Source organism: Pongo abelii, chromosome 9 (assembly GCF_028885655.2).
Source record: "Pongo abelii isolate AG06213 chromosome 9, NHGRI_mPonAbe1-v2.0_pri, whole genome shotgun sequence".
NCBI lineage: Eukaryota > Metazoa > Chordata > Mammalia > Primates > Hominidae > Pongo > Pongo abelii.
The window spans coordinates 125,339,461-125,352,354 of record NC_071994.2 but is presented as its reverse complement, the minus strand read 5'-3'; the positions used below and the strand labels follow the sequence as shown (position 1 = coordinate 125,352,354).

The window sequence follows — 12,894 nt, the reverse complement described above, 5'->3', positions numbered from 1 at the left end:
TAATTATCACTTTTTATGTTATATATAGTCTTTGAAACATTTGAGGGATATACATTATTTATTACTGCTAAGTCCTGCTGTCACATGACTGTGAGAGCTTTGATGAGGGGAGTGGGGAAAGAGGAGTGGGACACACATTCACCTTTTACATTGAATCAAAAACTTTTAGACATGTTTCCAAACCAGGCTGATCACTGCAATTCTAGTGCTCTAATTGTTGATTGAGTTGTACCAAGGGCAGCCAAATTTCATGTATCAAAGTTCATCAAGTCCAGGAAAGAAAGACAGCAATTCCAGAATGACTCATTGTTTGGTGAATAAGGCCTCAAGTGTTCTGTGGTTGCCATTTTTATATTTGAATAAAATGTATAGGATTCAAATCATAACTTGAATTCCAAACTGGGACGCATGATGCTCCATGGTGAGCCTGCAGTGTTAGAGCAACATACTGCTCCTGCTCAGCTGCCAATAAGCAACTTCAAAACATAAATGGAACATTCGTGTTGTGTGTTGTAAATCCTCGAGGGGCTTAAGAGTCTTTTAATCTATTTGTAGCTTTTTATTATTGAGTAACGAAGTGCTATTGATATACTGGAACCAATCTGCAAAACACATATTGAATGAAGCATAATTAAAGGATAATATATCCCCCAAAGACTGAAGAGAAAGGTGCAAAATGAATTTATGGAAGGTAAACTTTTTATTATTTGCCATGACCAAGAAGCAGAGTTTTCTGGTTAATCAATATAGTTTTTAATAGAATTGCCATGTATGAGATATACAAATGACCAGTTTTTAAAATAAAGAATATATTCTGCTTAAAACTAAAACTTTTGGCCAGGCACGGTGGCTCACGCCTGTAACCCCAGCACTTTGGGAGGCTGAGGTGGGTGGATCACCTGAGGTCAGGAGTTCGAGACCAGCCTGGCCAACATACTGAAACCCCGTCTCTACTAAAAATACAAAAATTAGCTGGGCGTGGTTGTGGGCACCTGTAATCCCAGCTACTCAAACTTGGGAGGCTGAGGCAGGAGAATCACTTGAACCTGGGAGGCGGAGGTTGCAGTGAGCCGAGATCATGCCATTGCACTCCAGCCTGGGTGACAAGAGCAAAACTCCGTCTCAAAAAAACAAAAACAAAACAACAACAACAACAACAAAAAAAAACTGTTTTAAATACAATTTAACATCTCCTAAGATTTATAAGTTATTCTGAATCCTGTATGCTTCAAGGTCAGTGTTCTAAAACCAAATTTATCTTGTATAATTAGTTGACACATAAAAGTACAAATTATAGACCTCACTTGGCAGACTATTGGTTAAACTAGAGTTCACCATTTATGTTCTGTGGCTTCAGTTGGAAGCTTATGTTAACATTGACTGATCTTATCTAATGGGAAAGTGCCAAAATGTTCTGTTGCAAATAAAGCATTACTCTTAACTGATCTATCCAAATGTTTACTTCTGGATATAGCATATATTTATCCTGTAAGCTTGGGTGGCTCTAAATTCATCCAGCTCTGTTGGCCACCCCCTGCCTTGCCAGATCTTTTCTCTACCTTTTTCTATCTGGCTCTACACTCTCAGAGGCGCACCTTCATGCATTGCCTCAACAGTCTCTTTTGCCCACCAGCTTCTGAGTGTGTTTGGCCCAAGGGAGTCAACAGGGAGAGATCAGAGAGAAAGTGAAGAGAGAAGTTAGGGTACTAAATGCCCCTGACTCGCTTCCTGTAGGCTACATTGAGGACCTGGCTTTATTCCTTCCTGAGAGGGGCCATCTCTTGCAGTTTCAGCTCCCTCTCTCTGGCTTCTGATAACTATTCCCTCTTCTTGCTCTTTCAGGCCTTTGGGTGTAAGGACTTCCTGCTGTTGTTAGTCTGGGACACTTCACCATCTCTTCTTGGTTCCTCTTAACTGTGTCCAATCTTTACAGATTATCCTTTCATTAAGTTTTCCTCAGTTTCCCCATCTACATGTGTGATTTTCTTGTCTAGACTCTGATTCACCATCTGAGGTCAATGTAAACGAGATAACAGAAGTTAGTCACTCACTTTTCATCATGTGTTGGAGATGAGGGTTGGAGGAGTAGATATTTATCTTCCCTCTCATACTGTAAGCTCTGGAAGGGCAGAGACCATATCTAATACTGCCTTTATGATTTCTTGCAAAACCTGGCGAAGGGCTTAGCTCACAGTGCATGCTCGGTGCATATGGAGAGTCTCACTGAGTTCTGAAACCCTCAAATTTGTTATAGGCTTAAATAAAATATAAGCCCTTGACTTAGGATGTAGACTTTAAGAAGTCAAGGGCCACATTATTTTTTTTTAACAGCATTTCTAATGGAATATAATCTCTCATGATACAACTATCATACTGACTCTGGAAATTCTAACTAAATAAAAATAGGAAATTTCCTTCCTGGGTTAGGTTGATTTGTGTTTAGCTGATAAGAAATAATTCTGCTTTAAATGTTTAGATCCAGTGTTTCTAACTTTTAATTTAATGTTACCAGCTCATCCCCTACTATTCATTAGTTTTTCCTATTTCTGTATGTGTGTGACTTTCACCTCTTCAGGAATATTGACAATTTTCTGAATATAATCTCAGTAGGGAAAACACGTAGGGTGATCAAAGCAGGATTTAAGAACTAGGGAATAAATGACATAGTGACCAGAATAGGTATCTTTACTATTTATTTATTTATTTTGCGATGGAGTGTCGCTCTTGCGGCCCAGGCTGGAGTGCAATGGCGTGATCTTGGCTCACTGCAACCTCCACCTCCCAGGCTCAAGCAATTCTCCCACCTCAGCCTCCCAAGTAGCTGGGATTACAGGCACCTGCCATCATGCCCATCTAATTTTTGTATTTTTAGTAGAGATGGGTTTTTGCCGTGTTGGCCCAGCTGGTCTCGAACTCCTGACCTCAGGTGATCTGCTTGCCTTGGCCTCCCACAGTGCTGGGATTACAGGCGTGAGCCACCGTACCCGGCCTTTAGGATGTAGACTTTAAGAAGTCAAGGGCCACATTAAGTTTTTTTAACAGCATTTCTAATGGAATATAATCTCTCATGATACAACTATCATACTGACTCTGGAAATTCTTAAGCAAATTCTTATTTTTTAAGGTTTGTATTGCTGAGTCACTTTGACTTTTACCCTAATGCCAAACTTCTGTATACTTCAAGTTTCAATAATATTTCATATTTTATGTAATACAGAAAATAAAAATGGAAAATACTTTGGTTTGTAAAGCAGTAAGTTGTAAATGTATCATATTCATTTTCTACTCTGTACATATTCCTGTTTTAATATCTAATTTCTCCGAAATTAGTGAAAGTAGGTTAAGAAAACCAGTGAGAAACAACTTGCCTTTTGACTTTCTTAACTGAAAGGAAACAGCCTGGCTAGTTCGAAGAGCAGATTCTTCACTGTTCACATTTTGCAAACAAGAGCATTTCTTTAACAAATGGAGGAGGGTGGAACATTGTCAATTCAGATAAGTTAAACTTTGCATCTCCCTGATAAGTTGAACTGTTTCATGATCATTTTACTAGTCCACTTGGGAAGTGACTGAAGCACTATTAGATAAGTTAAAATGAAAAAAAAAGTATGGAAAATATTTTTACCAACTATTTCTTCTTGGCTTCTTGGCAAAGATCAACAGTTATGTTCCCTATCTAGGGACTATCTCTTGTGGGCCAGACCGGATGATCTAATAGGTCTTTATAATCTCTAAATACTGTGACTTTTATCCCCAAGTGAACTACATAGTTTATTTACATAGAAACACACTCGCAGGCTTAAGGAAATGCAGTCTGACTAATGCTAAGGAAAGTGAGCCAGGATGACTCAAGTGACTTTTTTTTTTCTAAATAGGTTAAGTAAATTAAAATCATAGACATTCTCTCTCATTCCCCTCCAGCATGTCAATATGTAGATTTTAGATGTCAGAATTCCCCAGTAGTGAATTAGTTTTCCTGCCATCAGCAAATTACAAATGGCTTGTCCCTAAACCTTTGTCATATTTCAAGAAAGCTCTTAGATAGAGATTTGGTTTAATTTTTATTTTAATTCCACATTCTATCCCAGGCAGATGGAAAATTAAAAATGTTGGGAATGATAGAAAAATAAAAATTGCTAGAAAAATGCAAGCCTGATAAGTAAAGCATAATCACTGTGCATTTCTACTTTATTAAGAATGTACTTTTGGTGTTGTTTGTTTTGAGACAGACTCTTGTTCTTTTGCCCAGTGCAGTGGCACGATCTTGGCTCACTGCGACCTCCGCCTCCCAGGTTCAAGCAATTCTCTTGCCCCAGCCTCCTGAGTAGCTAGGACTACAGGCGCCCACCACCACGCCTGGTTAATTTTTTATATTTTTAGTAGAAATGGAGTTCCACCATGTTGGCCAAGCTGGTCTCAAACTCTTGACCTCAAGTGATCCGTCTGCCTTGGCCTCCCAAAGTGCTGGGATTACAGGCATGAGCCACTGTGCCCGGCCTAAGAACGTATTTTTGTGCCATGGGCTACATTTATCTAGACAAATGAAGCATTGGGAGGAATGTCAATATTTTAATAAAAAATTGCTTCCCCAGGACTGTTAGCAAAGACAACTCTTTTAAAAAATTTCAATAGTTTTGGGGGAACAGGTGGTTTTTGGTTACAAGGATAAGTTCTTTAGTGGTGATTTCTGAGATCCTGGTGCACCTGTCACCCGAGCAGTGTACACTGTACCCCATGTGTGGTCTATTATCTTTCACCCCCAATCCCACCCTCAAAGACAACTTTTTTAAGAACTCTTTTTTACCCTCTATGTTGTACAAGCATTTTAGGTTTTCCCCATCAGGTAATACTTCAAATGGCCTATCTGGGACCAAAAATCAAAGCTGTTTTTATTGTTGCTGTTGATTTAAATTTTTTTTTAATTGAATGTCCTTCATACCTGGCCTTGGGCCTCTTACAAGTAAATATAGGGACAGTCAAAAGGTCTTGCTTCCAGAGGGCTTAGGGCTTCTCAGCTGATTACTTGCCCAACTCTTGCATACAGTGGTTAAAAGAATGTATCTAAATTATACCTATTAGGAAGATATAGATAATCCATATTGTCTGTAGATTGTGTTTCTAAGGTAATATAGGATAAACTTCAGGCCACTCTTTATTTTCAGAGGAGGTGTATGGATGCTGGTCTGTTCTGATGAAAATGATGGTAGCAAGGAATTCTATCTGAGGCTTGGCCCAGCCATCGTGCTCTCTGCTTCCAGAATCCTGATTTATAATTTGGAAATCTCTTCTATTTGAGTACTGAGGAGAAAGCCTTCTAAATATAATGCATTACTTTCTGGCAGCCCATAGCTTATGGCACGATTGATTATGTTGCTTATCCTTAAGCTAAAGCATTTCTTAAAAGGTGATCATTTTTCTACTGTCTGTGTATAGTACAGCCAACCCTTGAACAACTCAGGAGTTAGGGGCACCAACCCACACACAGTGGAAAATCCAAGTATAACATAACTACTAATAGCCCACTGTTGACTGGAAGCTTTACCGATAACATAAACAGTTGATTAACATATATTTTGTATGTTATCTGTATTATATACTAGATTCTCACAATAAGGTAAGCTACAGATGAGAAAATGTTTTTAAAAAATCATGAAGAAGAGACAATATATTTACTCTCCATTAAGTGGAAGTGGGTCATCATAAAGGTCTTCGTTCTTGTCGTCTTCACATTGAGTAGGCTGAGGAGGGAGAGGAAGAGGAGGGGTTGGTCTTGCTGTCTCAGGGGTGGCAGAGGCAGAAGGAATCTGCTTGTAAGTGGACTCGTGAAGTTCAAACCCATATTGAAGAGTCACCTGTAAATGCTAAACGCCCCAGTAAGTCACTCCCAACCTCTACTGTATCAGATGATGACATCTCTCAGGGGCGCTTCTGACAATAAATTCAATATGGACTGTAGTATATATTCCTTTTTTATTTTTATTTTTTGAGACCACATTTCATTCTATTTCCCAGGCTGGAGTGCAGTGGTGTGGTCAGGGCTCACTGCAGCCTCCAACTCTCAGGCTCAGTGAATCCTCCCACCTCAGCCTCCCAGGTAGCTGGGACTACAGGTGTGCACCACCACGCCCTGCTGATTTTCTTCTTTTTTTTTTTTTTTGGAGAGATGGAGTCTCATTTTGTTGCCCAGGCTGATCTTGAATTCTTAGGCTCAAGCAATCCTCTCACCTTTGCCTCCCAAAGTGCTGCGATTACAGACATGAGCCACCACACTCAATAATATATTCCTTATCTTGCAGAGTCTTAAGGTTTATTAAGCGAGAATACCATCCCAATAAACATAATTCATTTTGTTAACTTCATTCAGTGTCTCATCACACATTCTACCTGTGATTTATCTTTTCTAAGTTTTATTTTATTTTAAATTGACAAATAGTTGTATATACTTTTGGAATACAATGGAATGTTTTGACACCTATACATGTGGAATGGTCAAATCAGGCTAATTAGCATACTCATCACTTCAGATATTTATGATATATCTTTAATCTCAATCACTTTCATATATCATGCTTTGGAATTATCCTAAAACTTGGATATCTATTGAAGGCTACACTCAAGGTTGAGGATATGTTGTTTGGGCTGTTTGTGTCCTCTGAAGCCTAGGTCAAAGATTAGCCTTTTTCTCTGTTTCCTTCTCCCCTCCCTTAGACAGCTCTTTCTTTTGTTTTCACAGAATACTTTGTTTAAACAACTAACATATCATAGTATATGATACTCAGTGTTATATATGTCTATTTTGTGATAGCTTTTTGAATTGTTTGATTGGATAGATACCATGTTAACCATCTTTTTATTCCCAGGTTGACTCGAATAGGTGCTCAATAAGTGTGTGTTCACTTGAACAAAATTTTCTTCTGGCAAGCGATTTTTCACGAGTCTATGATTTAGGAAATGTTAATCTCAGGTCTCCTTTATACCCTTCGTGTAAGTTCCGTAGAGGTTTCTTTTAGCATCTACAGAATTTTTACTTTTCATTCTGCTGTTGCTTCAGTGCACATGATCCAATCTGAAACACGTTCAACAGTCAATGACACTAGGCTGCAGTTGAGGCTTAGCTTTTGAAAAGTTACCTTAGCATGTTGGGAATCACCAGAAATTAAAGGGTTCATTAAACCATAAATATGTAGAAAATACCTCAGGAAGAAATATTTTAATGCTTATCAGTACAGAACTGACTTATTTTCATTACTTAATTTTTAAAAAAATTTTAGAGTAATCACATTCAATTTTCCTGCAACAAAACAAAACTTACTGGGGAGAAATGTCCCTTGTTAAATGGCTGGGCCTTGATGTACCCTTTTCTATATTGTTCATTAGATGTAAATAAAACCATCATAATCATGAAATTGATAAATTGCTTTGCTTTGATGTTACTAAACTTCTACAGTTGTAGCTTCCTACAGAGCTACATCTCTTAGTATAGTTTTTGAAGTTTTTTTTTAACCAAGAAATACATTTTATGATGATGTTGATAGTGATGGTAATGATGGCAATTTATTTTGTTAGTATTCACTGTGCAAATGAAATAGAGAATAAAGAATGAGTTACTTTTTTTCATTTAATCATAATTGAAAAGTCCTTCAAGTTAAGTGATGTGCAATTATAGTATTAACTGTGTCTAGCAATGTCTATTCAATTTGATTCATTGAATATGTTTATTCTTATGTTTTATTTTGGATTCCTAGGAATAAAGTATATAAATTTCTATATCTGGGAAGATTTCAATACAACCCTGCTAAAAAGTTGATGTTATAATAGTTAATCACACATAAGTTTTCCCAATCGATTTTATTTTGGCCTGTCAAATAATTCTTAATTTACCACTCTTGTTTTCTCTTTTTTCCTATGTCTACTTCCAGTTTTAATCTACCAATAATATGGTCCATTGACAATGTGTTGTACCTTGTTCAATTTTAACTGTTATACAGAGGTTACATGTATATATGCATCTATCTATACATTATATATTACATACATATTAAGCATATGAGAGGCACATTTATTCATTCATACACATATTAAATAGTACTTTACTGAGCATTTATGCTAGGTGCTATGGTAAATGCAAGATTGAAATGGTATTTCCTGCTCTCAATGATCTTGAAATGTAGCGTGAAGAATAAAATAATTACAAATACAAATGCGTTAACTGCAGTTCCAAAGTGCTGTGGCGAATCCAAGGAAGAGACTATTTCCGGTTGTAAAATCAGAGTAGGCTTCATGGAGAATTGTACTTTGAACTGGGGCTTGAAGAACAGGTAAAATTTTGATGGACAGAGATGAGGGGGGCAAAATATTCCACATAAAGAGAAAAGTGCAGACAAGTGACTTGATTAGAGAGAAATAAGACGTCTTTGAGAATGCAAATAGTCTATTTGGGCTGAGACATAGTTTGCAAATAGGTTTAGTAGAAGAAAAGGCTTTACAAGTAATCTGAAGTCAGTTCATAGAAGAATTTGAATGCCATGTAAAGGTGTTTGAACTTTTGCCAGGTAGCTATGGGGAGCATGTAGGTTGATTAACTGTCTACTTTAGATGATTAATTAGCTTATAAAGTGGACAGGACAGGATGTGGAGAGACTAGTTAGAAACTTATAGGCTCAGGTGATCTATGTATCAGTCTGAAATAGAGTGTTGGCAGTGTGTGTAGAAAGGAGGGAATATTTGGCAGATCCTGTCTGTGCAATTGGATTTCAAGTAGATCAATAAGAATAAGAACAATGAAGACTTGTTGAAAGTTGATTAGGTAAATTAATTTATTTTGCATTTAAACAATATGTGTTTGTGAATTTTTGCGGAAATAGTTGGCAGACCAGCAATGGACACAAAAAAACCAAACTGACTACCGCGATCATAGTTTGGAAGATAAAAACTTGTAAAAGATCAAAAGATAGTAGATTGTGGGGTGCTAGTGAAAGCATCATCAAAGTAACTTCCCAAGTATTGCTGACTAAATAAAGCACAGCTAGAAGAGAGTGATTGGCTGGGAGAATAAGTAGGAGTTTTTGTTTTTAGGCCATAAGTAGGAGTTGAATAGATTCAATAGAAGTGCATAGTGGGATATGTGGTAATTAGGAAGGGATTTCCTGAAGGTGAAGCAGTTGGGGATACTGACACTGAAGTTCAGGTTGTGGCTGTGTATACTGATGACTAAAATGGAAAGGAGACAAATATCATTAGCATTGATGAAGCCAGGGTACTAGAGAAATCCTCAGTGTAGTCAGGATAGGGAAAAAGACCATGAAGTGAAATAGAACTAAGTTACTTACCAAGTTGCTAATCTTTCAAGAATTCCTTTTATCATTTCAAATGCAAATATCATTATACTTATTTTCTTATTGACTCAAGGTGACAGCCAAGAAGTTCACAATCATTGCGTGTGTTTATAGGTACAGTCAATCCTCATTATCCATAGATTCCATGTTGTGAGTTAGCCCACTCACTAAAATGTATTTGAAATCCCCAAATTAATACTTGCAGAGCTTCTGTAATCATTTATGGACATGTACAGAGTGGTGAAAAATTTGTGTCACCTGATGCCACTGTTCTTTGCATTTGTATGCTTTCTGTTGATGATTTTACTGTTTAAAATGACTCCCAAGTGTAATGTTGAAGCGCTGGCTAGAGTTCCTAAGCATAAGAAGGTTGTGATGTGCCTGATGAGGAAAATATGTGGCTAATAAACTTCATTCCGGCATGAGTTACAGGGCTTTTAGCTATGAGTTCATTGTTAATGAATCAACAATACATATTAAATAAGATGTCTTTAAACAGAAACACACATAAAACAATGTTGTGTATTGATCAGTTGACAAAAAATGTGGCCAGAGGCTTTTAGGAAACGAACCCTGTATTTCCCCTAGGGGCAATGCTTTAGTATTCGCTAATTCGCTATTCGCAGCAACCATGTAGAACACAGCTATCGTGAATAACAAGAATGGAGTGCACCTTATTCATTTTGGTTCACGGTAGCTGCCTTCGTTGTTTGGATCCTCACTCAAGTTGAAAACCAAACTCATAAATCTTATTTAACGTTTTATTTTGAAGTAATTTTACACTTACAGACAAGGTGCAAAAATAGTGCAGTGTTCTCATAGAGCCTTCATCTAGCTTCCCCTAAAGTTAACATCTTCATAACCATAGTATCCAAGCCAGGAAGTTAACATGGTTATATTACTACTGACTAATCTACAGACCTCATTAGAATTTCTCAACCTTTCCCATAGATGTCCTTTTTCAGGTCCAGGATGCAATCCAAGATCCCACTTTGCATGTAGTGTCACATTTGCCCAGTCTCAATCCATGACAGTGTCTCAGCTTTTCTCTGGCTTACTACTGGTCAGATATCTTGCAGACTGTCCCTCAGTTTGGGTTTGTCTGATGTTTCCTTGTGATTAGATGGAGATTATTCATTTTTGGCAGAAACACCACCCAAGCAACGATGTGCCCTTTTCAGTGCATCTTCTCAGAGTCGATTATGGCAAGATGTTGTCTCCTGGGTGATGTAAATTTTGATTACTTGGTTAAGGTTCTATCTCTCACATTTCTCCACTATAAAGTTACCATTTTTCTCTTTGTAATTAATAAGTGGAATATGATTATTTAACACCAAAACATTCTACAATATTACTTTTCAATCAATCAGTAAGCACATTATCAGTAGCCAGTTCTGTGCTGAGCACAGCAATAAGGCATAATTTTAAAATGGTATTTATTTGATTTTATTTTTTATGCTTATGGATACATAATGGTTGCACATATTTGTGGGGTGCATATAATGTTTTGGTGCAAGCATGCAATGTGTATCACTGATCAGATCTGGGTAATAGGATATCCATTGCCTCAAATATGTATCATTTCTTTGTGTTGGGAACATTCCAAGTCTACTCTTCTAGTTACCTTGAAGTCTATAATAAATTATTGTTAACTATAGTCACCCTATTATGCTATTGAGTACTAGGTCTTATTTCTTCTATCTAATTGTATTTTGTACTAATTAATGAACCCCTTTTTATTCCTTCTCCCCACTGTCCTTCTCAGCCTCTGTTAACCGTCATTGTACTCTCTACCTCCATGAGATCATGAATGGGTATTCTTTTGTTCATTGGGAACTGATGGTCTAGTTGGGATAATAGAAATGACACACAGTAAACAACATTATACCAGAAAGAAACAGAAAATTACATGTGGCAAATTGTCTGACACAGAATATATCCTATAGGAGTGATCAGGGAAGGCTTTCTGTGGAAAGTGGAAATTTGTGCTGGACATTGAAGGGAAGATAGGATTTTTTTAGTAAAACTTCATAATTCAGTTAATTCAGTGAAATATATTGAGTACCTCAGCTCCTTAGGGAATCATGCCAGAAGCCAGGGATATATAGTTAAAAAATAGAATCTCTACCTTCAAAGAGTTCCCAGTCTGGTGAGAAAGCCAGAGATGTCTGTCAGTGGAAAGCAAATATGATAAGTGTTGTGTAGAGATGGGAGAGGAGAGGGCTTTACAGGTGTGGGGGCCAATATTACACCTTAGAGATGAAAGGAAGGTAGTCTTCAGGTTATCTAGTCTAACTTTCTGCACTCCAAGAATGCCAAAAAAAATTCTGTGATGATGTCACTCAATCTATACTTGAAAGCTTCTAGTCATAAGAAGTTAATTTCTCAAGACATCTTATTCCACTGCTTTATGTCTCTCATGGATAGAAAATAATATTTTTTATTGAGCCAAAGTTTACCTCCTCCAAACTTTCACCCATGGGTTTAGTTCCTACCTCCTTAGCTGCAGGGAGGAAATCTACTCAGATAGTCCTTCAAAACACTGACATTGCATCCTTTCTTGATGTCACTTCTTTCAGGTTAAACATGAGTAAATCTATGTATTATATGTATTTCTTTATAGATCTATATCTATACTATATGTATGATTTCTAGATCCTTCATAATTCTTCATGTATTTGTCAACTGATACAGAAGCCAGAATTGAAAATATTCTTGAGGTGTCCCATCAGTGAAGAACACCATGTAGCTAGCCCCTCCCTTCTTTTAGCCAATGTAAGTCTGTTAACTAAGCCTAAGAGTGCATTGGCCATTTTGGAAGCAAAACACTTGACTTTGTTTATCTTTTCCTTGTAAATAATCCATGCCTTCTCACTCTCATCCTGACCTTCTCTCCTGAGAATTTTTTTAGAATAATAATTGTATGGAGTCTTCCCCCACCCAGTTCAGTTGGAACTTTGAATCTAACATTCAAAATGTATTTATTTATGTCACATTTGGTGCTCTTCATTTTGACCTCTTGTTGGAGTTCTCTTTGAACTTTGATCTTGTCATCTGTTATAGCTTTTGTTTCCCCCCATTTTCAATATCTGCAAATTTGATAAGAATGTAATCTGTTTTCATCCAAGGCTTTAATAAAATAAACAAGACGGGGGTTCAAGAACAGAGCTCTTGGGCAAACCATGTAGGTCTGGTCATTTCACAATATAAAAAACTCCTGCCTGTACTTTTATTCAGCCCCTGGAGGGAAGAGTGGTGCAGGAAGAATAGGATATGCTCACTGACAGATAAGCCTGACCTAACCAGGGCCCAATGTGGCATGTTGGCCAGCAGCTTCAAATCAGGTTATACTTCGGGGAAGATGGGTCACATTATGTCACATCCAGGAAGAGTCGTTACTGGGACGATGGCAAGTCTATAATGTTTTCCTGCTTACGGAGTTTTTCTCCTATTTATGGACTCATAAATATGAAATGATATAAGTTTCCAGTGAAGATTTTGGGCTTAGGGCATGACAACTTAAAAGCAGAATTTAAAGCAAATTATCCTGTTAATGAAA

At 37.3% G+C, this 12,894-nt stretch overlaps 1 long non-coding RNA gene across 1 annotated transcript in view; it reads left to right on the top strand.

Moving 5' to 3' along the window:
* Positions 1 to 12,894, top strand: part of LOC129048802 (uncharacterized) — a 197,300-nt gene extending 184,406 nt beyond the window's left edge. The window contains exon 10 of the long non-coding RNA XR_010141750.1: positions 556 to 12,894. This is a non-coding gene — a long non-coding RNA (uncharacterized LOC129048802). The remainder of the gene's footprint in view (positions 1 to 555) is intronic.